This window comes from Megascapheus bottae, chromosome 20 (assembly GCF_031878675.1).
Source record: "Megascapheus bottae isolate mThoBot1 chromosome 20, mThoBot2.hap1, whole genome shotgun sequence".
Taxonomy (NCBI): Eukaryota; Metazoa; Chordata; class Mammalia; order Rodentia; family Geomyidae; genus Megascapheus; species Megascapheus bottae.
Window position 1 is genome coordinate 4,172,196 of NC_143528.1, and position 25,610 is coordinate 4,197,805.

Consider the following 25,610-nt stretch of genomic DNA (forward strand, 5'->3'; position numbering starts at 1 on the left):
GTTTTGGGGCCTGTGATTAACTTACTCTCCCCAGCACTAACTAACCTGTTGTAACTATGACAAAAATCTGGAAAACATTAGTGATACAGATACTCTGAGAGTCACCTGCAGGACTGGTCTCAGGGACTGGGCCAATCCTATCTGCAATGAAAGAGAAGAAAGGTGTGTTCCTTTATTGAGAAGAGCAACAGTCCAGATTTCTACGTTCTGGGCGTCTAGAACATGGAGATGTACCCTGGGACAGCTGCAGACAGAGAAAAACTCCCAGGTGACACTGGAGGTACTCACATCAGGTACACTAGACTTTAGATTCAGGCTATCCAACCCTGAGGCCAGAAAGCACTTCTAGCAATCCAGACATTGGTCTTATTGGCACACATCATATTGGTGCTGTATTGGAGCCATTAGTCACATTGGCTCAAATATAGTGCCAGCTGGTGGCATCAGGGTGCCACAAAGTGAAAGAATGTTTGTAGGTTGCTTCAAATGAACTGGATACTAAACAGTGATAATAGTTTTTCTTTTTTTTCAAAGTCAAATACAGTAACAATAAGAGATTAGCCATAAGGGCAAAAAAAGAGAAGAGAAATAACATAGTACATTAAGAACAACAGTCACACAAGCTAAAGCTCTTGTTTGATAATAGTTTCTTAACTGGCTTTCTTTTCCTCCCTCCCTCCCCTCTCTTTCTCTTTCTTTCTTTCCATTTCCTTCCTTCCTTCCTTCCTTCCTTTTTTTTTGTGTCTTTCTGAGAGTTGATCTCAGGGCCTGATCACTGACACTTAGCTTTTTCACTCAAGACTGGCACTCTACTACTTGAATCACAGCCCTGCTTCTGGATTTTTGCTGGTTAATTGGGATAAAAGTCTCACAGACTTTACTGCATAAGCTAGCTTTGGTCCTCCATCCTCAGATCTCAGCCTCCTGAGTAGCTAGGATAAAAGGCATGAGCTACCAGCCCCAGGCAGTTTTTATTTCTCTTTGTAGATCCTTGAGTGTCCGATGATTGTGAATAGCTGCTCAGTTTGCATCCGAGGCACTTGCTATGACAGGTAAATAATAAACTAAAAGCCACAGTGAAAAGAGCAAGGCTTCTGTCACCACTTTGAAACTTGAAATGAACAAACTACTCTACCTGCAGTCACAGATGTTTATACCAACTGGACAAAGACCTAAGAGGGATAGGGAGAGTCTTTCCTCTTGTTATCACCGAGGACATTGTTATGGCTGCAAGTCAAGTGTTACTAATGATCTTCTGCCTGGCCAGCCTGTAACAGATGGGATTCCATGGAGTGACTTTCACAGTCAAGATCCTCCAGACCTAGTTCTGCCTGATTAGAAGAAAGAAGAGACTGTGGTCAGGTGATCTCATGACTCTCATGACTCATGACTCAGACTTTTTTTTTTCTTTTTTTACAATTTATTAATCCCTCTGTGAAAAACTTGTCATCACTGCAGGTCAAGTCACTGCAGGATCTTCATTCCTTTGGCTGTTATCCAATCTCCAGCTCACGTTTTGCCAGCTCCAACATTGGCCTTGGCAGTACCTCTGACTTTTTCCATTCTGTTTTTGCGTTCCTTTCGCTGTTTCCTGGAGGTCTTTTTCTTTTCATACAGGCCATGTCTTCAAGTCTGTGTTGGGTTCATTTTTCTTTGCATAATCTAAGGAATCATAAATCATGCCAAAGCCAATTGTCTTGCCCCAAAATGGGTTCTGAATCCAAATACGAAGATGACAACGGGGGTGATCTTATACATTTCGGCGAGTTTTCCCCGGATTTCTGTCTTAGGTACTGTTGCCTTTTCAGGGTGAAGCAGTTGGTTGATCATGAACTTCCTGGCCCAGATAGTTACTGTGTCATTCATGATGGTGGCAGACCTTCAGACAGCCAGGGAGGAAAAGTGAAGAATTCAGACATTTGTATCAAACTGTCTTTATAAAGCTGGGTACTGGTATCTTATGCCTATAATCTGGTTATGCAGGAGGATGAGATCCAGAGGATTAGGGTTTGAGGACATTTGTACTTGTAGGCATGGCTCAAGTGCCTTATACAGCATCAGCTTAGCAAGCAGGCCAAGTGAACAAGCTGGAGACTCTGAGTACAGACTCTAATAGCAGCCGAGAGCAAATGAAAATGCCCCAAACAAAAACAAATGGGCAAAAGCCCCACAACACTTATCTTTGCAACAGTCTGTTCTTCTAAACTAGTAAGGACAGAAAAACCCATAAGGAGCTTTTTCAATGTTGGTATGAAAGAGTTCACTGGGACCAGACTGTGTTTTACTGCTTTATGAACATTTTTGCTAAAGTCAGTACAGAAAAAAAAGTGCCCTTTCTTGTTGACTGAAAACTTCCTGAGAAAGGGGATATTACTACAAATCACATAAAAAATTATCTCCCCGGTCCAAATAGTCTTCCAGGAAAACTAGCTGGGAACTAAGACCTCTGCTTTCATTCACAGGTATAGTGGTATACAATAATTAAATCAGATAGCAATAATATGAATCCATGTAAACAAAGAAAAACTCAAAAGGCAAATAGAGGTTTATTTTGAAGATAGTATACTTACAAAAGGGAATATCTCCCTGGGTGATTCCTGCCTGTAATCCTATCTGCTCAGGAGGCTGAGGGCTGTGGTTTGAAGTCAGCCAGGCAGGAAAGCCCTTGAGACTCTTATCTCCAATTAAGCACCAAAAGTGCTGAAAGTAGGGCTATGACTCAGTTAGTACAGCACTATCCTTGAGCAAAAACTCTCAAAGACAATGTTCAGGTCTTGAATCCAGGCTCCAGGATAGGCACAACAAAACAAAAGCAAATCCTATGTTTTAAATGTAGAAGATAAAGCTTCCAACCTTCTCCTCTTCCCCTGATGGTTAAGTAAAGGATTTGTAGATGGGAAATCATATTTGTTGAAAAATCATTAGCAAGAAATAATCTACAAGTACTCTACTTTTAAAGACCATATACATAGTGCATGGCTTGGTAGCACATGTCTGCAATCACAACTATAGAGGGGGCATAGGAAGAAGATCAATGCTCAGTCTGGCCCTTGACAAAATGCAACATCCAATCCTCCAAAATCACTAAAGCAAAAAGGTTAGGTAGGATTTTGGACAGGTGGTAGAGAGCTTACCTAGGAATAAATTCAAATTACTGTATAGTCCTAAGACAACACAGTTAGTCCCTATTAATAGTACTGAAAGTGTACTTTAATTAATGCCACCACAAAATGTTCCATGAGATAAACACAAAGCTCTATAGTCTGAAATGTGGCACAGTTATGTATCTTCCTATGCTCTATTTCCTAAGGCTGCTCCTTCAGGAATATTGGGAACCAGAAGTGGCAGAGGAAGCCCTCTGTCTGTGCTGTCAGGGGAGCCTTGCCTGAAGCCAGTCCCATCTTGTACTGTCACAAGCTAGAAGAGAGATGGCTTTTTACAGCTTTGTGGAGCTGTAAATTCTATCTGGTAATTTCAGACTGGCCCAGGAAAGAAGAAGCAAGAAGCAATGTTTCCATTCTGAAAGCAACAATCAGAATCTTTAACACCCAGATTGAGCTTATAAAGAAACGAACAAGTGGTTGGGTGCAGGTGGCTCATGCCTGTAATCCTGGGTACTCAAGAGGCTGAGATATGAGGACTGATTTGAAGGCAGCCCAAGCAGAAAAGTCCAGTTAACCAGCAAAAAGCCAGAAGTAGAGCTGTGGCTCAAGTGATAGAGCACTAGCGTTAAGCAAAAAAGCCAAGTCAGAAAGAAAGGCCCCGAGTTCAAGCCCCAATACTGGCACATACAAACAAACCAAAGAAATGAGTGTAGTCCTCAAAGAAGTAAAACTGCCCAGATTAGCAATGGAAAGGAAGGTGAGAGGAGTTTGGGAGCCTCTCCTCTGCCAGGTGAAGGTGATGTTGACTTAATCTTTGTTCTGTTCTGGCCCAAGTTGATGAGAGAACTGTATTCAGGGACATGAAGAGACTAAAGAAAGACATTGGATGAGCTCATGTTCTGAATGGCTTGCCCTTGCTGCCTGAAACATCACACCTGATTGAAGTGTGCCATGAACTCTGCTGTCATGCGCCATCCTCTAGCCTCCCTCCCGGGCTGAGATTGATGGGTAGCGAGGGAATGTGAATCCTGGACTTCTGAAGCAGCCTGAGGTCAAGTCAGGATCTGTCTCTGTCCTGCCTTTCAAAGCTGTTTGCTTATCAATGATCCATACTAATGACTTGGGCTGCTATGCAGAGGGAGACAGGGAGGAGTTACCTCAGAGCAGATGAGTTTCCTTAAAAAATGAGGAGGAAGCAGGGTGATGGTGGCTCATATCTATAATTCTAGCTACTTGGGAGGATCTGAGGATCATGGTTCAAACCCAGTCCATGCAGGAAAGTCTGTGAGATTCTAATCACCGGTTAACCACCAAAAAGCTGGGAGTGCACTTGTGACTCAAATGGTAGAGCGCTAGCCTTTAGAAAAACTGTTCAAGCCCCAGGGCCGGCACAAACACAAAAAAATTTCTTATGTCATTCACCATGACAGGCAGGTAGAAGATGCCTTATTATTTACCTTAATTTCATGAGAAAAATAGACTTATTGGAGGCTAAGAAACCCGCCTGGAATAATTACTGCTGTTAGATTAGAGCCAACATTCCAAATCCAGTACTTTTTTTTTCCCATTCCACTGTGTTTACAAATAAAACTTCTATGAGATATATTTACACCATGGAATTCTATGCCGTCATCAGAAAGAATGGCATTGTAAGGAAATGGAAAGACTTGGAAAAAATCATGTTAAGTGATGTAAGCCAGACCCAAAAGAGCATAGGCTCCATGGTTTTTCTCATTTGTAACAATATGCATACGTTTAGGATTCTCCTACAGGTTTGAAAGCTATGTACATATGGCCATGTAAGATGAGGCTAAGCAAAATGAACTCCAGGATACGGAAACAAGAGGTTTATCTTTGTGATTGTTGTTCTTAATGTACTCTGTGAAGTCATTTCTTTTTTCTTCTTTTCCCCTTAAAGTATATCTCATGTCATTACTGTGTCTGACTTTGGTACTTAGAATATTGTATATATGTTTATTTTTGTATTTGAAAATGGGAAGGTAAGGGAAAAACAAGATGAGTGGGAGGGATGGGGGGAGGGAAAGTGAGAGAAAAACATGGGAAGGGGTAACAATGTTCCAGAAGTAATGTACTCATTACCTGATGAATGTAACTGTAACCCCTTGGTATATCATCCTAACAATAAAATAATTTTTTTAATTGCAAAAAAAAACCCAAAACAAATAAAACTTCATCCTGTTGGAATTTCGTAATTTGTAAATTGGTAGAGTACTTATTATTTTCTTTCATGGAAGTAATGAAGACCTAACATTTGTTGAGTCATTCAGTGCTAACTTGAGTCATTATATTGAATATCAAGGACTCAACACACCTTTTATTATTTATGAGGTAGTTAGAATCAATCCCATTTCTATGGATGAGAAAATCCAGACACAGAGGTTTTGCGATTGCCCCAAATCCCCAGTTAATAAGGACCCAAGCAAAGGTTTGAGACCAGTCAGCGCAGCTCCAGAATTGTGCTCTAAACCTTACTTTCACCTGGAACAGCAGTTTATTCCTCGTGTGTGCGCACGTGCGTGCTTTGGTCAATCATGGGGCTTGAACTCTGGGCCTAGGCACTGTCCCAAAGCTCTTTGGCTCAAGGCTAGCACTTGAGCCACAGTGCCACTTTTGGTTTTTTGATGGCTAATTGGAGATAAGAATCTCACCAACTTTCTCGCCCAGGCTGGCTTTGAACCACAATCCTCAGATCTCAGCCTCCTGAGTAGCTAGGATTCCATGTGTGAGCCACTGCACCCAGCTTGTGTGTGTAGTTTGAGAAGTATATCTTGATATAGCCTAGGTTGGCCTTGAACTTGCAATCCTCCTACTTCAACCTTCCAATGGGATCACAGACATAACCCATGAGTTCTTTAAATGATGACTGAAGAACTGTAATAAGCTCATATGGCCAAGATTCTTAGCATTGTTCAGGTTCATGTTGATTATGCCAGCTGAGAAGTAAAGTTTCAAATAACCAAAAGAAGTATTTGCTCTTTTTTTTTTGGATGAGGTTCTTTTCCTGTTGCCCCTCCCCCACCAAGCCCTCCTCACCAACCAGCATCCTTCTCTCCATCTCTGCTACCCAATACCGTTACATTTTTTTTTCTCCCTCATTTCCCATTTCCAGTCAATTGTCAAGAATTCTTATTGCCTTGTTGTCTGATCTCTAGAACTTGCTTTCTTTTCTGTCTTCTCTCCTATGGCTACTCCCACAGTCCAGTCAAATAACCACACAATGGTCCCTCTGGCTTCAGAAACATAATTCACCTTGTCAATGCTCACCTTAAAGGCACAGCTGTGTCCATCACACTGCCTGCTGCTCATTGGTGAGGATTGTCATGATAAGGATTGTCTCCTTCCTCTCACTTCCTCAACCAGGATCCTCACAGTTCCCTTCCTATCATCTTTTATCTGTATGTCTTCATTATGTCCCCTGCTATGTTATCTCTTCCCTCAGTCCCATTCCCTGTCTCAATAATCCTCTCATCTTCTAGAAACCCTTATCTCTGTCCCAGAGACAAACGATGTTAGATAAAGAAAGGAGAAACAGTTGATTTGGGCTCAGGTTTTTTGAGGTTGTAGTCTCTGGTCTTTAGTCCTGTCCTCTTGGGCTAGTGGTGGCACTGTACAACGTGTTGAGGTCACAGGGTAGAGCTGGGATCTCAGTATTATCTTCAAAGGCCCAATAACCTAATTTCCTCTGCTACATCACCTTCTAAATAGTCCATCATCTTTCCGTAGTGACACAGGTTGGTTGGTGAGTTTTAGCCATGGTCCTTTGGAGGACATTTCAGCTCTAAACCATAGCATCACCTTTTTGGTATCATTATTTGTCCTACAGAATATGCCAAGAGCTTAGTTTTCTTTTTTTTTCTTTTCTTTTATTCTCAGGGTAATGTATAGAGGCGTTACAGTTACATTTGTTAGGTAGTGGGTGCATTACTTCTCCAACAGTTATACCCCTCCTCATGTTTTTGTCCCCTTTTCCCTTCCCTCATCTCCTCTCAATCATTTTGTTTCCCCCTTCCCTTCCCTATTTAAAAAAAAATGTATATATAATACACCAGGTAACAAAGTTAGTGCTTTGTAATGATTTTTTTTATTGTCGGAATAACGTATAGAGGGGTTACAATTCCATTCACCAGACAGTAGGTACATTACTTCTCACACATTGATACCCCTTCTCATGTTTTTGTTCCCATTTCCCTCTCCCCAACCCCTCCCAATCATCTAAGAGCTTAGTTTTAGTTTTTAGTTTTCTCAGTGTCTTGTCTCTTCCATCAGGAGGAAGGCTGTGGTGAGTTCTGTCTCCCCAGCTTCTGGTGCAGCTGCTGTGGAAGCCATTTCTCTGGCACCTTCCTAGTGTCATGCCACATGATTTTCTTAGAAAGTAAGATAAGGAAAGAGAAGAGCCACCCACAGAGAAAAGCTCATATCTGATCTTTCATTTCAGAGGTAATCTACTGGAGTGGAAAGTAGCTCAAGACCCTTCAGAATACCTCACAAAACAGCTTCAGTATCAGAGAAGCTGCTTGCTGAGTATTGCTAAGTGTAGTCCAGTATAAGCATGGTGAAAAGCATAGGAAAAGCAAATAGGAATAGCACTCTGGAAACATAATAATGATAACAGTAAAGTTAGTGTCTAAGCACACAATGGAAAAGTGTATCAGACTTTCCGAAGTGTATTCCCAAGCATAAATTCAATGATTTCCTCCTCCTCCTCCTCCTCCTCCTCCTCCTCCTCCTCCTCCTCCTCTTCCTCCTCCTCCCCCTCCTCCTCCTCCTCCTCCTCCTCCTCTTCCTCCTCCTCCTCCTCCTCTTCCTCCTTCTCCTGCTCCTTATTCTCCTCCTCTGTGCCAGTACTATGGCTTGAACTTAGCCTTGTCATTCAAGGTGGACAGTCTGCCAGTTGAGCTGCTGTTTTACTTCTGTTTTTGTTGTTGTTGTTTGCTGGTTAGTTGGAAATAAGAATCTCTAGGACTTCTCTGCCAGGACTGGCTTTGAACCTCAATCCTCAGATCTCACACTCCTGAGCAGTGTGAGATACCAATGTCTGGCTCCAATCTTTATTTATTTATTTTTGTCAGTCCTGGGGACTGAACTCAGGGCCTGAGCACCACTTCTGGATTTTTTTTTCTATGTATGTGGTACCGAGGAATCGAACCCGGGTCTTTGTGCATGCTAGGCAAGGACTTTACCACAAGGCCAAACTCCCAGCCCTGACTCCAATCTTTTTAAATTAGAAGAAGTTCCAAAGTTCTCTGCTGGACATAGGAATAACATTTCCTGAATAATATCAATGTGCTTTACCGACCCACTCCTTCAGTCATTGTGCTATAAGACATACTTTAGGATTTTTGTAGAAATTAATAATTGTTACAGTGAAGCTTTGTCAAGAAAGTTGACTTCCTAGCTGGGTGATGGTGGCTCACACCCATAATCCTAGCTACTCAGGAGGCTGAGGTTTGAGGATTATAGTTAGAAGCCAGTTTGAGCAGGAAGGTTTGTGACACTCCAATTAACCATCAAAATACCAGAAGGAAAGCTCAAGTGGCAGAGTGCAACCCTTGAGTGAAAAAGCTAAGAAACACTTCCCTGAATTCAAGTCCAAGTACCAACACATACACACACACACACACACACACACACACACACACACACACACACACACACACACGCATGCACAATTTTCCATACTTCTTTAGCTCTTATGGGGCCTAAGGAGAAACAAGCCTGTAGGGAGGCAGGCCACAGTTGTCTCCATGCTTGTAAGTCCTGATTCTAACCATAACAACTACACCAGCAGGATAAGAAGAGGATGAAAAACTGCGGAAATAGGAAGTCTGTCCACTTCTGGTCTCAAAGGTCCAAAAGGGGAGGAGGGAGACAGCTGCTGGAGGGACACATTGGTCTCGATCTTCTTTCTGGTTGTGCTGCCTCAGTGGGGAAGATGAGATACATTGAAGTCACCAGCAGCCTTTCTCCTCGTGTCATCTTTAGGGCTCTTTGTAGACACACAGGCCCCCAACACCAGTCTGGGGCATGGCCACATCACAGTCAACTCAGCAGTGCAGTGTGGTTAGGTAGTGGAAGGGCTCAGGTTAGCTTGGGAAAGTTACTCTTCATTCTGTGTGGTGTGGAAAGAAGCTGGGTCTCCGGCAGATCCTTCAATGGGTGGAGCATGGATGCTGGTTGAGTTTGGCTGGAGAGCTGACCAGAAAGAGATGACTGTGGTAGGGGCAAGATGGTGTTATGGCCAAGGGCTACAAAACAAATTTCCAGAGTCCTGACCTCACTGGAATCATAACCAGAGTCAGGAACCCACAATCCTTGGGGGGGGGTATGGGAGGGAGGGAGGGAGAGGAGGACAAGATAAAAGGAGGCTGGGCTCTGACTCAGCCAAGAGAGAAAAAATGCCCCACCGCAAACCACCCAACCCATAATCTTCAGCAAACACTGGCCGAGTGCCAGGAATGGGCCACATGTATATCCGTGGACATTAGTCCAGGGAGCAGCTCAGAAGACCCACCCTCCACCAGACAGAGGGGACGATCCAGAAAATTCCATCTGGAATGAAGCCTGGGTCTCTCCTTCTATATGCAGGACTATGTTGGTGAGAGAAGAGGAAAGGGACCTCTGAAACCTTAGACATTTCTACAACAGAGCCTGAGTTGTGGAAAGAAAACTCTTTCAGGGTATAGGTTGACTGAGGGCTGGGTTAAATTCAGTTTCCCACATCACAGTGAAATGAGGCGACCTCTCTAAGCTCTCTTACAGCGGAATGCCCACAGCTCCACTTCTCACTTTTTGATAGTTAGTTGGAGGTAACAATTGCATGGACTTTCCTGTCCTAGGTTGGCTTGGAGCCTTAGTCCTCCAATCTCAGCCTCCTGAGTCGCTGGGATTACAGGTATGAAACACCAGCACCCAGCCTGATCTTTTTAAGTAAAAAGTCCTTTTTAAGAAAAGGACTCATCTGGACCTAGGATCAGCAGGGAAGACTAGTGGGATAGCTGGGTCTGCAGAAATCAAGTTCCAGCACGATTGTGGCCAAAGGCACCTGGGTAACAAATCTCAACGGGGTCACAGTATTCCCATCCTTCTGCAGATCTGCAGAGATGCCGGGCAAACCCGGGTGAGGCTCAGAGCTTCCTGTGTTCCATAGCCCCAGTCATTTCTTCCAGCCTTCCCGCAGGGAAATTCTGTGGCTGAAGATGTTCCTTTGGCGCAACCACATCTGGGGGTGGCATGCCTCTGTGTTCCTTTCATTTTGCCAGATATTCTCCATGGAACAAAGCTCACTGGATCATGAGGGAACAAGGTGTTTCTTTTCCGTTGGTTTTTCTCCCAAGTATCACCTAAGACTGCGACCTTTACTGGCTGTAGTTCCCATTCATCTGCAAAACTACATTCGAGAGAGAAGGAGGTTGGCAAGCAATTTTCAGCCTTTTTCCCCCAGAGTGTTCCTTACCTGACTTTAACCAGATGCTGAGCCTCGACTTGTCTCTCCCTGACTAGCTCAGTGTGTAAAAGATACAAGAAATACAAGGAATGCTTGTTATGCTGAGGATTTGTTCCCCCCCCTTCCACCCTCCCTGGTCCCCCTCCCTTTTTTCATTCCAGTACCGGATATACAAGTTCCAGAAGAGGAATATACATCCCCAGAGTCTGAAATCAAATCTGGAATTCATATCCTCTGAAAATGTACTTTATTAAAAGCAGAATCAAGAAAAATTTTAGAATGATTTTATTGGAGAAGTTGATTGTATAGAGAGTGCTTGGAATTAGGGATCATTTTGGACATGCTTTACAGGCAGCTAACCGTGAACAAATGGAAACATCGGGCACTTTGTCAACCTTCCTATCCAAAGGTTTGAAATCTTGTCCTTGAACTGGGTTATCAAGTCAGAAAAGAAAACAAGAAGGTTCAGTAAGACCCATTCATCTGTAAGCACCACAATCCAGAGACCTGATAGCAGTTAAAACTTCACACATTTTATCAGTCTGAAGCTAATCTTTGTAAAAATCTGCAGTGGACACAGGCTATTTAGTGCAATCCTCACTTGTTGTCAAGGGTGGACAAGTATGGGAGGCCATGTGTGTGCATGTGTGTAAAGTCCTATTGATTGAATATAAGAACTGGAAGCACTGGAATCTAAGGAGAAGGAAGGTAAGCAAGGCATAGCAACTACACTGGGATGTGCCTGCAGGCTTGTATTATTGGAGTTCTCTGAAGAGGGGAGCCAAGAACAGATTCATTATTCTCTTGAGGCTCAGTTGGTTTTAGATCAGTTGTCTCTGAACATTTCCCCCCATCACCCTGAATTCCACTGCAGCTCAAGGTATTTCTCTGATGTACACCATCGTTTCCAGGGGGTCAGTCAACTCAACAACAAGAGTGAGGTGATTATAGGATTCACATTCCAGTAATTAAGCCCTTTAGCCTGTCAGAGGAGAAAGCAAGGCCGTGCTGTGACCCAGAAAAAGCCCCCTAGATTCTGAAAGCTCCCGGGACAAAGAGGAGTCAATATTTCTTAGTTAATTCAAAGGTTTGCTGTTAGATTGTTTGTGAGGAGGTCTAGAGGAAAAGCCTTGGAATGTCAAAAGGGACTTTCCTGGTAGGACCTTAAGCTGGCTTTCTGCCAGAATCAAATCCAAGCTCCATTATCTGCTTCTCCTGTCCTCCACTCACCAGCCATGTTTTCTGCTTTTGTTTTATCTAAATAGAGTTCTTTTTTCTCTTTGTTAGGACATATGGGAAGGCACTGTGGATACTTACATGGCTGAGATCTTCGACTTCTCATGCTGCTGGCTTTTCTAAAGTGTTTCAGTTATTGTCTTAATTATAGCAACCATAAAGAAGAATTTAAAAGTCCCTGTCCAGTGGCTCTCAGGAGAGACAGCAATGGAATCATTTTCCAGGTTGCTGTCTTCTGGAGAGAGCTAAATTCTCTCTCCCCTCACTTTCTGTTACCCTCCACAGGGTTCTGCACCACCCAGCTCCAAGATGGGTGGAGATAAGCATGGAGGGAGGCCTTTCTCTAGGGTTCTTTGCAAAAAAAGATGGCTGTTCCGGTACCAAGCTTCCCTGCCTGCGCCCTTCAGGGAAGGGATTTGCAGTATGTGTACTCTTAGGTAACAGTGTTCTATCCTACCATGTCACATGGCCTAGAAGGAAAAAAAGTGTTTCCTCCCCACTCCTGTGGGCTATTAGGATCATTGAGGCACGGTCACCTTGACCCCCTGCCCTCTAAAGAGAGAATCAGTGCTGTCCAGAGAGCCCTGGATACAGGCCTGAGACCCTGCCACAGAAGCATCTCTACAGACCCACCAGTCAGTGCACAGGTTCCCAGAAGCTTCTCTGCAGATCCACCAATCAGCATGTGGCTTCTCAGCTTGTGGCAAATTGCTTTCCAGATTCCCAGGCCTCCAGGAACAACCAGGAACTGTCTTCTGAATTCGCTCAGGGCTGTGTTTTCCATCATTGTTCAGCACAGTTTTCAGGCTCCTCTGCTTCTCAGCTCAGGTCTTCCTGTTTACTTCTGAAAGCCAAAAAATTGTTCCTCCCCAAATGCCTTGAAACTAGCAGGTCCTGAAAGATTAGAAAGGACTATACTAGCTTCCAAGTAGGAATATGAGACGTGAGCTCTAGTCCAGGATCCCCTGGGCCTTTGGCTTGGCCCTGATCAGTGGCTTTTTCATGACCTTGTGTACTTCTTTGTACCACAAATCCAAACACAGCTGACCACTCTCTGCTTATGTTTTTAATCTTTTTTTAAAAAAAATTATAGTACAATTTACATAGAGTGAAATGCACAAGCTTTGGTTAATGGCTCAATGAATTTTGATACACCTATATATATACACTCATTTAACAACATTCCAGGTCAAGCCTGGAGCTCCTACCCCTGCAGCCTCCACTGGCCTTTCTGTTGTCTACTATTTAAAAGATCATGCATAAGTCACCACTAAGATTACAACTTCTTTTTTTTTTCTCAGTCCTGAGGCTTGAACCCAGGGTCTGAGCACTGTCCTTGGACTTTCTCAAGGTTAGCGCTCTACCACTTGAGCCATACTTTTGGCTTTTTCTATGTATGTGGTACCCAGAAATCAAACCTAGGTCTTGATCCATGCTAGGCAAGCCCTCTACCACTAGGCCAAACTCCCAGCCCAGTATATTTGCAACTTCTTGTTGTAACATCCTTGTCCCTGTGGGCTCTTCATCCATACCATAAACTATCCCTCCCCACACTACATTTGCCCTTGCCAATTTGAAGTTCAGGGTGTTCTAGCAGTTTGCTCCCAGCTACCCAGCAGTGAGAAATGGCTCAGGGGCTGCTAGTTCACAGGTCTTCCAGTTTGCTCAGTGCCCATCCCCATTGTCTTCCTCTTTCTCTGCCTTCTCCTTTGTGCCGGTAAACCCAATATCTGGACTCCACCCCTTTTTCACTGAAGGCTGATACTTGACACACAGCTTCACTTTTAGGGGTTTTTTTTGATAGTTAATTGGAGGTAAGAGTCTCACAGATTTCCCTTCTCGGGGCTGGCTTCCAATCATGACCCTCAGATCTTAGCTTCCTGAGTAGCTAGGATTGTAGGTGTGAGCCACCAGTACCTGGCTTCTCAGTTCACTTTGCTCTGCCTGGCTTTGATAGCAACCCAAACATGGTCATTTTCGGAACACAGAGCTCAATACTAGGAGAGAGCTGTGTAGGATGCAACTATACACTGGGCAGAGGAACAGATGCTTGGAGATCACCTTTTTCCAGGCTCCAATTCCAAGCCAGCTTCACCTGGGAGAGTTGTGACATCTGTTTTTGCCAAAGCCCTGCCACACCCCTGCTTTGTGCCCCAAACACGAATGATCAGTACACATCCTCCATCACTAATGCTAAGGATCATCTGCAGAGCTGGCTGTACACACCCATACTTAGGCCAAGTGCACTTTGATCAAAGATCAAGGAAGCTGTTAACACTAAGCTATTTGTACAGAACAACCCCAGACCCTGCCTTCCTAAAGAAACTTCTTCCTTTCATCTCCACCATCTGCCTAGATCACAGATTATTGGTTCTTTGGATTATGAACCTATTACTCAATCTGTTCATGTAATCTCTTACCCATGTGGAGATTGACCATTAATCTGCAGATAGCTTTAATGTCTGTGCTCACTTAACAGCCTCTCCATCTCTCCCCAGTGAATACACAACCAACTATACCCTCTATTGAAAGTCCCTTTCCCAGATCCACCGCAGACAATCCAGACTCAAAGTAGATACTTACAAGGGTTCAGTATTTGACTCCTACTTCCTTTCCAGTTAGTCTACTCCTCTGAAGACCACAGCTTCTCCCGCCACCATTTTCCAAACATTCTCACACCTTCATGCTTATCCACACATGACTGCTTGGAAAGATCCCTTGGACCCCTGGGTGACTCTGGTGACTGCCTCCTTTTCCTTCAGGACCCAAGTCAGCCTCTCTAACACTAAAATTGTGTTGTCCCCCCCCCCACTCTGCACCTTGCTAAGCAAACCGGGATCTGTGGATCTATGAATCTTTAGGCCACTGGCTATACACTGCTCTGCCCACCCAGAGCAGTGGCCCTCATCTAATATTTTCCCATAAAATATATGTCAATAAAAATTGTTTATTCACTGTTGTTGTTGTTTTTAATGTACTAGGTACTGTTTTAGGTGTTCGTTTTGTCTATCAGGCTTGTTTGTAAAATCATCTTTTTCTCTAATATTGATTACCTAGTGTGTCCTCAGTAATGAAGAAAGTGGTGTCTCAGGTTTCAGAGGGGATAACATGAGTTGGTTTGGTAGCTTTCTTTGAGGTGGTTTTATAGTGCTAGGGCATTGCACATACTAGAAAAGTGTCCTATCTCTGAGGTACATTCCTAGCTCAAAATATAACTTTTACTCAGGCACCAGTGGCTTACACCTGCAATCCTAGCTACTCAAGAGGCTGAGGTCTGAGGATCAAGGTTTGAAGCCAGCCTGAGCAGGAAAATCTGTGAAAAGCTTATCTTCAATTAACTACAAAAAATGAAAATCCAGGGGCCGGGAGTTTGGCCTAGTGGTAGAGTGCTTGCCTAGCATGCACGAAGACCCAGGTTCGATTCCTCGGTACCAGATACATAGAAAAAAGTCAAAAGTGGTGCTGTGGTTCAAGTGGTAGAGCCCTAGCCTTGAGAAAACCTAGGGAGAGTGCTCAGGTCCTGAGCTCATGCCCAGGATTGGCCGAAATAAATAAATAGATAGATAGATAGAAAATAAAATTAAAAAAAATAAAATCCAGCGGTGGAACTGTGCTCAAGGGTGCCAGACCCTGAATTCAGTACCAGCACAAACAACACACACACACACACACACACGCGCACACACACACACACACACACACACACACACACACACACACACACACACACCTTCCATTTCGGAGAGGAGTCCTTTTCTTTTCTTTTCTTTTTTGGGTTCTGGGGTTTGAACTCTGGGCCTGGGGGTTGTCCCTGAGCTCTTCAGCTCAAGGCTACTGCCCTACCCTTGGAGCCACAGTGCCACTTCCCATTTCTTAGTGGTTAATTAGAGATAAGAGTCTTGGGGTCTTTAGTGCCCCATCTGGTTTTTGAACCAGGATCCTCACATCTCAGTCTCCTGAGCAGTTAGGATTACAGGCGTGAGCTACTGTGTCTGGCTAGAGAAGTCCTTTTCAATGGCAGACAAACTACGTGTGGACACCTCTGCTTCATTCATCCAAGAGGGATTCTTTTTCATAGTTACCTTTGTGTTAAATGTTTAAAATACTAATTGAATCATTCGAACAGTAACTTTATTTAATCTTATCCTTATTATGTCTGAAAATGTAAATTAAAGTCGATGGGGAAAATTACTCAAGATATACAGATAATTCACTTTTTCATTTGTTTTCCAAGCAACCTTTCAGGAGCTTATCTACTCATTTCCAGGCATTTACACACCATGAGAAAGGCTATCCTGATTGTGGGGAGAAAATTCAGGCTTGCCTACATTTATGCTGCAGGACAGAAGGGAGGCAGCTTTGTACAGAAAGAAGAGGCTGTACTTGTACCTACAGATTCCCACGGATGGCTCGTATGTGCTGGCATTTCTCCGGAGCCTGGCAGCTTCAAGCCACCACCACACACTTCTTCATTCATTAATCTTGTCATGCAGTGTGAATGGAGACAGAGGAATTTGCTCTACAGGGCACAAAGTACAATATGACTTTGCCTTCTTAGACAGAGCCATCCATCAACCTTGGAGAGCATTAAATGCTACAAGACAGACAGCACCTGGTTCAAACACCAGCAAATCAAAGTGGGTAATAATCCATAGTGCGAGGAATGACAGCGAGGCTTCCAGTACCCAGGAGAGACCAACAGCAGAAGGAAAAAGAAACCTGTGTGAAGGAGATACTGAGGATCACAGGATAAGAATGCCTTTCCTCTGAGGTGAATCAGAGGCCACAGTCCCTCCTTCAGGGTGTAGAACACAGCCATTTTTGACACAGACCAGAAAAAATTGAACCCTTCTTCCATCTCTCTCCCTCCGTCCCTCCCTCCCTCCTTCCTCTCTCCTCCCTCCTTCCTTTTCCTCCTTCCTTTCCTTTTTCTTTCCTCTCTCCCTCCCTGTCTCTTTCTCTCTGTATTTTCCTCGGTGTGTTTCTCCCCCTGCCTATTTCTACTTTGCAACCTTTTGAGCTTGGGTCTCACAATGTAACTCAGGCTGGCCTTGATCTGTCAATCCACTGCGTTAGCCTCTTGAGTGCTGGGACTATGAGCGTGCACCTCCAGAATCGCCACATTTAGCCTTTCTCGGAGAATGGATAGAGGGAGGAGATAGTTGTCTTTGGTTATAATAAAAGTATTTGAAACTGGGTCCTGGTTGCTCAGGAGCCTGAGATCTGAGGATCTGCTGTTCAAAGCCAGTCTGGGTAATAAAGTCTGTGAGACTCTTCTCTCCAAGTAATCACAGAAAAAGCAGAACTGTAGCTGTGGCTCAAGTAGTAGAATGCTAGCAGAAAAGGTGAGGGACATCAGCGAGGCCCTGAGTTCAAACCCAGGACCAATACACACACACACACACACACACACACACACACACACACACACACACACACACGAACAGGGAGATGTGGCGTGACTGATAGAGTGCCAGTTCTGCCAGTGAGCCAAGGGAGCACAGGTTTTGAGTTCAAATCCTGGTACTGAGAGCAAAAAATTAGTTAAACTTGACATGTTTATTTCAACCACCTACTCTCTTGTTTCCCGTCTCAGGCCTCTCCCCTTTCTTCCTCATCTCAGGGTCTCAGCACTCTCATGACCTCTGCCCTTTGACCATCTAAGACAGGAGCTGATACACTCCATTCACAAGTCTGTGTCAACTTAATCCTTTGGCATCTCCCAAGAATCCCCAAGTGACAGGCTCCTCTCTACCTAAGACATTTCAGGTTGACATGAGGTGTGACTGTTTGGTGGATAAGGATCAGACTCTGGAGGCTTAAATAGGGAGGAGGGCTGCCTTGAGTAGCCAGGGCATTCTTCCAGAACTCTTTTCAGCTCTCATTAGGATTTTAGTATCTAAGGACAGAGTGCCAGAACCAGCCTTTGAGTTTTATTTCTATATTACTCTTTTTCAAAGTAAGTCTTTATTTTTATCAAAGTTATTCACAAGTGCCAGCATTTAGATTCATCTGGGAAAATATTTTAAAATCTTGAAGCTTAGACTTTACACTTAGAGTAGTTTAAGACCTAGAGCTGTGGCCCTGTATGGCTGTTTCTGAGGTCCCAGAAGACTCTCCCCTGAAGGTACACAAGAAGGCCTGAAAGAGACAGTTTTACAAAGCAGATTTATTGATATATTTACTGATTTTTTTATGGTGCTAGTGATGAAACCCTGCTTTACCAATGAGCTAGGCTTCCTCTTGCAAGGTGTCTTTAAAACCATGATCTGTCAAATGCTGATGCTCGGTGTCTTCTTTTTCCTTTCCTTTCCATTCCTTTTCTTTTTCTTTCCTTCTCTCCTCCTCCTCCTCCCCCTCCTCCTCCTCCTCCCCCTCCTCCTTCCCCTCCTCCTCCCCCTCCTCCTCCTCCTCCTCCTCCTCCTCCTTTTTGTGCCAGTACTGGTGATTGAACTCAGGGACTTGTGTTCTTGCTTGATCACTCTTGCCTGGCTCTACTACTTGACCCATACCTCTACTTCCTGTTATCTTTTATTTTTTTAACTTCCCAGAAACTATAGATTTAAGCCTTGGTGCTGGTTCATATGGTATTTATTCTCATGCTTCTAAATTATCTTCTTCTATTGTATCTTGATTTTATTCACTACATTCTGATATCCCACCATGAGCAATAAGAGTTCCCTCTTCCACTGAACTATCACTCAGTTCCTAAAACATCACACTTTCAAGTCACTATATCTTCCCAGTGAAAATATAATTTGGCTATATCAGCATTTATATTATGATTGTCTTCTGACTATTATTTGTGGAGTTGGAGCATGGTAAACATGTGCTCTAGCACTGAGCTATTCCTCTAGCCACAACCATCTTCTTTTTGTTTGCTTAGTTTTGAAGTAATCATCATTAATTCAAGCACAAATAACCCCCAAATTATTGATTATTGTTCTCTTCATAATAAGTGGAAATCGTTCAATGAAATGATAATTACCATCCTGTGGCATGCGACCTGAACTGGCCTCTCTTCATCCTGCACTATCATTTGTGTGTGTCTGCGCGCGCACGTGTGTGTGTGTGTGTGTGTGTGTGTGTGTGTGTGTGTGTGTGTGTGTGTTTGATTAATTGGAGGTAAGAGTCATATGGAGATTTTGGCCTGGGCTAGCTTTGAACTGTGATCCTCAGATATCAGCCTCCTGAGAGCTAGGGCAACAGCATGAGCCAACAGTGCTTGATTTTTCCCTCTGAACTATAAATGCATTCCTTCTGTATATATATTTTAACTTTCTAAGTTGCCATGGAGACATCCAAAGCTATATTGATGCTTTATACAATTCAGGACTATTTCTTTCTTCCTCTTGCACTCTCTCCCCTCCCACCTCACCTTGTGAGACATTGTCCTTAATCCCAATATCATGGCTATACTGTTGGTGAAGGGCCTTTTCTTTGCTGTATCCAGCAGTCAGTAAGGATTTTCCCTTAGGAAACACAAGCCCTGGAATCAGAGTAATTGATTTATTTCATCTGGGATTTCTGTCTTCCATTTGCTTTGTTCTTTCTTTTGAGACCTACTCAATATGGAAGCCCTAAGATTAGTCCTCTGATTTTCTTTCCCTTTCTTTTTCTTAAAAAAACAAACAAACAAAACTCTTGGGGCCGGGAGTTTGGCCTAGATGGTAGAGTGCTTGCCTAGCATGCTCGAAGACCCAGGTTCGATTCCTCGGTATCACATACATAGAAAAAAGCCGGAAGTGGTGCTGAGGCTCAAGTGATAGAGTGCTAGCTTTGAGAAAGTCCAAGGACAGTGCTCAAGCCCTTAGCCCAAGCCCAGGACTGGCAAAAAACAAAAAACAAAACCAAAAAAAAACAAAAAACCTCTTCTATTTTGTGTGGTTTTTTTTTTTTTTTTGGTCCCCATTTCCCTCCTCCCCCACCCCCCCACCCCCACCCGTCTTGGTTTTACCCCCTTCCCTATCCAATTTCAAATAACCAAATACAAATAAATTCAATATATCAGATAACAAATATATCAGATAATTGTAACAATATGAGATACCCAAGGGACAGCAAAAGAGATGAGAGATAACATAGTACATTAAGGACAACAATCATTCGTTATATGGCTTTTGTTTCAATATCCTAGAGGTCTTTTCAACTAGCTTCATACTATATGGCCTTATGTATCAAGGTTCTACTCTATTGCAGATCTCTGCTAGTAGAGCCCAAGGTTTCTACTGATTATGACAAATGAGGGAAACCATTGAGCCTAAGTTCCTTTGAGTCTGGCTTACTTCACTTAATATGATTTTTTCTAAGTCTTTCCATTTCCTAACAAATGGGGCGATGTCGTTTTTTCTGACAGCAGCATAGAATTCCATTGTGTACAAATACCACAACTTGTTGATCCACTCATCAACTGAGGGACATCTAGGTTGGTTCCATATCTTTGCTATGGAGAATAATGCTGCAATGAACATTGTTGTGGTAATGGATTTAGTATGCCCTAGATTCTGGATGGTTGGGTAAATGCCAAGTAGTGGAATTGCTGGGTCATAGGGGAGTTCTATGTTTAGCCTTTTGAGGCACTGCCACACTGCTTTCCATAGTGGTTGAACGAGTTTGCACTCCCACCAACAGTGTAGTAGTGATCCCTCCTGGCCACATCCCCTCCAGCATCTGTTATTATTCATTTTCCTGATCCTGGCCATTCTAACTGGAGTGAGGTGGAATCTTAGCATTGTTTTGATTTGCATTTCTTTTATGACCAGAGATGTTGAGCATTTCTTCATGTGACTATAGGCCATTTTTGTTTCTTCTTCAGAGAAGACTCTCTTTAAGTCTTTGGCCCATTTTTTAATGGGATGGTTGTTACTTTGGAGATTAGTTTTGTAGTGATTGTTATTTTCACAGTGCCCAACTTATCTCCTCAGGGACTATGGAGACCCCCCCAAGTGAGGAAGGCTTTGTGAGCCCCATTTCTGGGACTTGCACACAGAGTAAGTCCCTGGAAGGTGCCCAGAGGATCAACTGCAAGGAATGAGAGACTCTCACCTGTATCACATGTGATCAGGGAGCACTCCAAGCCAGAAAGGGGCAGGGCCTCCGCTCAGCCCCTGTTGGCCTCAGAGTAAAAGGCTGAGACCTTTTTTTGATGGTTTGGAAACAAAAGCAGACACATTTGCACTGATTTATAATCTTGTTTGTTAAAGATGGAAATTTAGTAGTGACTGATGTCAATAATTATTCCTCTCCTCTCTGGGCAAATTCTCATTTTAACAAAGGTTCTCCTAAAGCTCCTGTGGAGGAACAGGCTAACTCTCCATCTTTCACCCATGCTGCCTCCTGAAATACCTCTCAGGCTGAGTCACACCTTTTGGCCTTGTACATCAGTGTGATGAGATGGGAAAATGGTGGAGTAGGGATCAAGAGGCCTGGGTTTTAATTTGGGCTCACTGCCAATTAGTTAAATGACCTTGAGCAATTCTATTCCATCCCATTAACATTTATTGAGCACTTACTATGTAGCAAACACAGTGCTGGGTGTTGAAGTACTGAATTGGATGAGTCATAGTTCCTGTGATTTGACTGTTTATGATTATCCAGGAAGAGATATAAAACAAAGCAGAATTTTCTAGAATCACTTATGAAAGTAGTATATGGACCAGTGCCTCCAGAGACTATTAGAGGGCATAATTGATTCCTGGAAAGCAAAGTTTTCAGGAGAGTTTCAGTAAAGTCTTCATAGAGAGGGTGTCAAGACATTTTTGTTTTATATATATATATATATATACACATATATATGTGTGTGTGTGTGTGTGTGTTTGTAACAGTATATTTTTTCTAGAAAATTCAAACGAATATGTTGCATTAGAAAGTGAAAAAAAGTCACTGAAGCTCTTTTCCCATCAAGACATGGATAAAGCAAGGTATGGTGTGTACAACTACAATCCCAGCACCTGGAAACTTGAGACAGAAGGATCGGGAGTTCAAGGCCAGCCTAGACTACAATAGCAAAAATCTGTCTCAAGAAACAAAAACAAAACACAAGTGACTCTACTTTGATGCTTTCTAGATGATATTGGATCTATGCTATAAAGGACTAGTAAGGATCCCCTTGATATGAAAGGTCACAGGACTTAGGAAGAGAATTTGGGACAGGGGAAACATCATACTAAAAGAGAAGACAGGTGCTGCAATCAATCCTCAATAATCAGAAGGCTGAGACCTGAGGATCTCAGTTCAATTATAGCCTATGTAGGAATGTCTCCAAATAATCAGCAAAAAGAAGTGGAGCTGTGTCTCAACCGGTAGAACGCTAGCACTGAGCAAAATAAGCTCAGGGACAACACCCAGGCCCTGAGTTCAAGCCCCAGTACCAGCACACACACACACACATACAAAGACATCTTGGTTCGTTTTGTGTCGCTATAACAAAATTTCTGAGATTGGAAATACAAACAAACAAAAAAAACCCAGGGGCTTATTTGCCTGAATTTCTGGAGGTCCAAAGGCACGAAGCATCATCCTTGTAGCTTTTAGATGGGTTTTTCATTCTATGGACCTCATGGAGGAGAATGTCATGTGGTGAGAGTACATGTGAGATAGTGAGTAGACAAGTTTGTCTACCCCACAAAAACGGAGGTGGTATCCAGCTTCCATGAATCTGAACCCACTTCTGAGAAACAGTCGATCTAAGAAGCCTAACCAGGCCTCCTGAGAAAGACAGTAAAGTGTTTATGAGGCTGGAGCCCCACAACCCCGTCATCTCTTAAAGGTCCCAATCCCTCTCTGCACTTCCACAGTGGGCACCAAGCATTCAGCTGACATTGGCCTGAGATGCTGAGGTGACCACAGCAAAGACCTGGGTAGACTTGGGGCCTTGGTTATAGAAAATTGCAGGGGAATGAGGCCAGAGAGGAAAGTGGCCATCAGAGCAGCCTGGATCTCCACCATGGAAGGCTTTTGGCATGCACTTCATAGCAATTGGGGATCTATTTAAATAGTTCCAGTGGGAAAATAGAGTCAAGTTTGCATTTTGGATACCATGCAGGTGAGAACATAAAAACTGCACTAAAGGCTGGATGAACTAAGACAGACATCAGAGACACCAAGAATTTTTTTTAAAGCAATAGTCTGGGTGAAATGATAATTCTGAACTAAGACACGGCATGAAGCCAGAAAGGGCAGAATAGATTCCATAGACTGGAAGATATCACTTAGGACTATTGCTAACATTTTGTTAAAATGGACTGAAATTAGGAATGAGATCAGAGTTTCTGAATCAAGAGGAGGGATTCAGAATAAGGTGCAGGTCTGGGGGAGAGAACAGTGCCAGAGAGATTGGCAGTGTGTGGACCTCATCCATCACCCATTGGTAACTCCCTGGAAGAACTGGCCAATGGAGACTGAGCTAGACCAGGGAAATGTTTATGTGAGATAGCAGAAACAGAGGAGTTTGTTCTAGAAGACTAATAGAAAGCACCTGTACCAAGCAATAGATATGGAAACCCAAGAGGAAGGAAGTCAAGAGTCAGGCATCAAGGGAAGGAGAAATAGCAGACTGTACATAATGAAGACAGATACATGGAGCCAGCCCTCTAAAAAGATGATTGGTGGTGGGCACTATAGTGGTTCATACTTGTAATCCTAGGTACTCAAAAGGCTGAGATCTAAAGATTGTGGTTCAAAGCCAGTCTAGGTAGGAAAATTCTTGAGATGCATATCTACAATTAACCACCAAAAATCTGGAAGAGGAGATTTGGCTCAAGTGGTAGAGGGCCAGTCTTGAGAAAGAAAGCTAAGCCCGGTAGATACCCCCCCCCACACACACACACTATTGTTGGTTTTGACTAAGCATTTGGAAGTCTGCTTCTTTCTTGAAGTACCTTCTTGAGCTCAGAAATGGTGGGCCTGAATAGGAACTCAGCTAGTCTGAGCAACAGCAAGGTCCAGGGACCGTGTGCTGGAGCTGTTCCAGGGGCCAGGGTGGGGGAAGTAGGAAATCAAAGGTGAAGTGCTGAGATTCCTGGGTAAATGTAAATACCTGATTAATGGACCTGAGGGTTGTGTCAGGTCATATGTCATTGTTACGGGGAACTTAGTCCTCCTCAAGTCCAGCTCCAGGCCTCCCAAGCTCTCTTCAGAGCGGTTACTTCAGGCCTCTAACCAAGTAGCTGGCCTCAGTTACATACATACACCTGCAGGCCCAACTCTTTACCAGGGTCTTCTTTTATGCTAGGGAGTGGAGTCATACTTACTGTATACAACAGGCTTTGGGGTTCAGGATAGCCAGCATCTCAAAGCACAAGTCACCTTCTTGACTCGTCTACACTAACAGTGTGGGTACCTTGAAGAGCTCAGCTGATGGGCTCCCGTGGGGCCAAGTCCAGGAAGAACACACCGTGAACCCTCTCATCACTGAAAATGACAGGAGGTTCTACGCAAGGCCAAAGGACTTCCATGTATAGTGTGAAGTACAATAGTAAGGATTTGACTAAGTGATCCTGAGCAGATCAGAAACTCATGATTCCTCCCAGCCACTTTCTGAGACACTAATCAGATTGCAAATGTTCCAGAAACCTCTAAGCATCACAGGAAAACAATACCATCATCTGGTCAAAAGCATCATCTGTTCTCGGGGGCCAGCCACCTGGTTTAATGAGTCACTGAGCCTCATCCACTCCCCACAGCAAGAACCAAGCCTGTGTTCTCTTCTCTCCTCAGCTGGCTTGGGCTCAGCTGAACTGGCAGCTATGTTGACTAAGCGGAGGCAGACCTGCCCTTTTCAATGCCCCAGGGCCCCCACAATCAAGTCTATATTACATCCTTGCTTCTACTCTCACTTATTCCATTCCTTATGCAACCCAACTCACACTCCAAAGAAGAGCAATAAAAACTGTAAAGAGGAAGAAGCTGGATGCCAGCACCTCATGCCTGTAATTCTAGCTACTGGAGAGGCTGCAATCAGGACTGAGGATAAGAAAGAAAGAGGAAGGGGAAGGGAAGAAAAGGAAAGGAAAGGGGAGGGAGAAGGGAGCAGAGGGGAGGAAGGAGAGAGGAATAGAAGAGAAAGGAAAAGGAAAGAAGAGAGGGCCAAAATAGACTCCATAGGAATAGAAAGTAGGTGTGGTAGAAGACAGGGATGGTAGCCAAGCAATGACCCCTCAAAAGATGTCCACATCTAATCCTACCAACACTTCATTGAATAGTAGAGATGGATTGGGAGAGCTGCCCTGGACCACTCAGATTGGTCCTGAGTGCTGTGTTTTGTCCTTAGTGAAGGAGATCAGATATCAGAAACTAAGACAGAGGCAGCCAGCCACTGAAGTGATTTGTTCCTAAGCCAAGAGGGCATGGGATGGGAGAGGGAAGAAGAGAGAGAGAAAGAGAAAGAGAAAGGAGAGAGATGGGGGATCATATTTTAGGCTACCAAGTCTGTAGGGTTTTGTGACAGAGCCCTAGGAAATGGACAGGTTGGATGAAAAAAATTGCAAAGCTTCCCCTGTCTCAGGACAGGGGGCCCAAATCAGAATAAAACCTGGCTTATAGTACAGTGAAAGTGGACGGGAGAGGAAGGAAATTGCTTGAAGCAAACTTCAGAAACACTAATTGGGTAGGCAATTCCTATAGTCATCTATCAGGAAGAACTTTTTTTATAGGCAAGGAGATTATGGAAGGCTCATGCAGCCCTCTGTGAAATTCTGTTCACACCTCACTGAGCTCCCAAAGCTCAGGAGGTTGAAGTGTTCAGTCTGGGGACTAGAGGAGATTGCAGATGATGGTGGAGAAGAGAGGAATACTGATTGTCTAAA

General features: G+C 43.7%; 1 pseudogene; it reads right to left on the reverse strand.

Moving 5' to 3' along the window:
- Positions 1-1,509: 1,509 nt before the first annotated feature.
- On the reverse strand, positions 1,510-1,866 carry LOC150049098 (small ribosomal subunit protein eS24 pseudogene; annotated as a pseudogene).
- Positions 1,867-25,610: the final 23,744 nt, after the last annotated feature.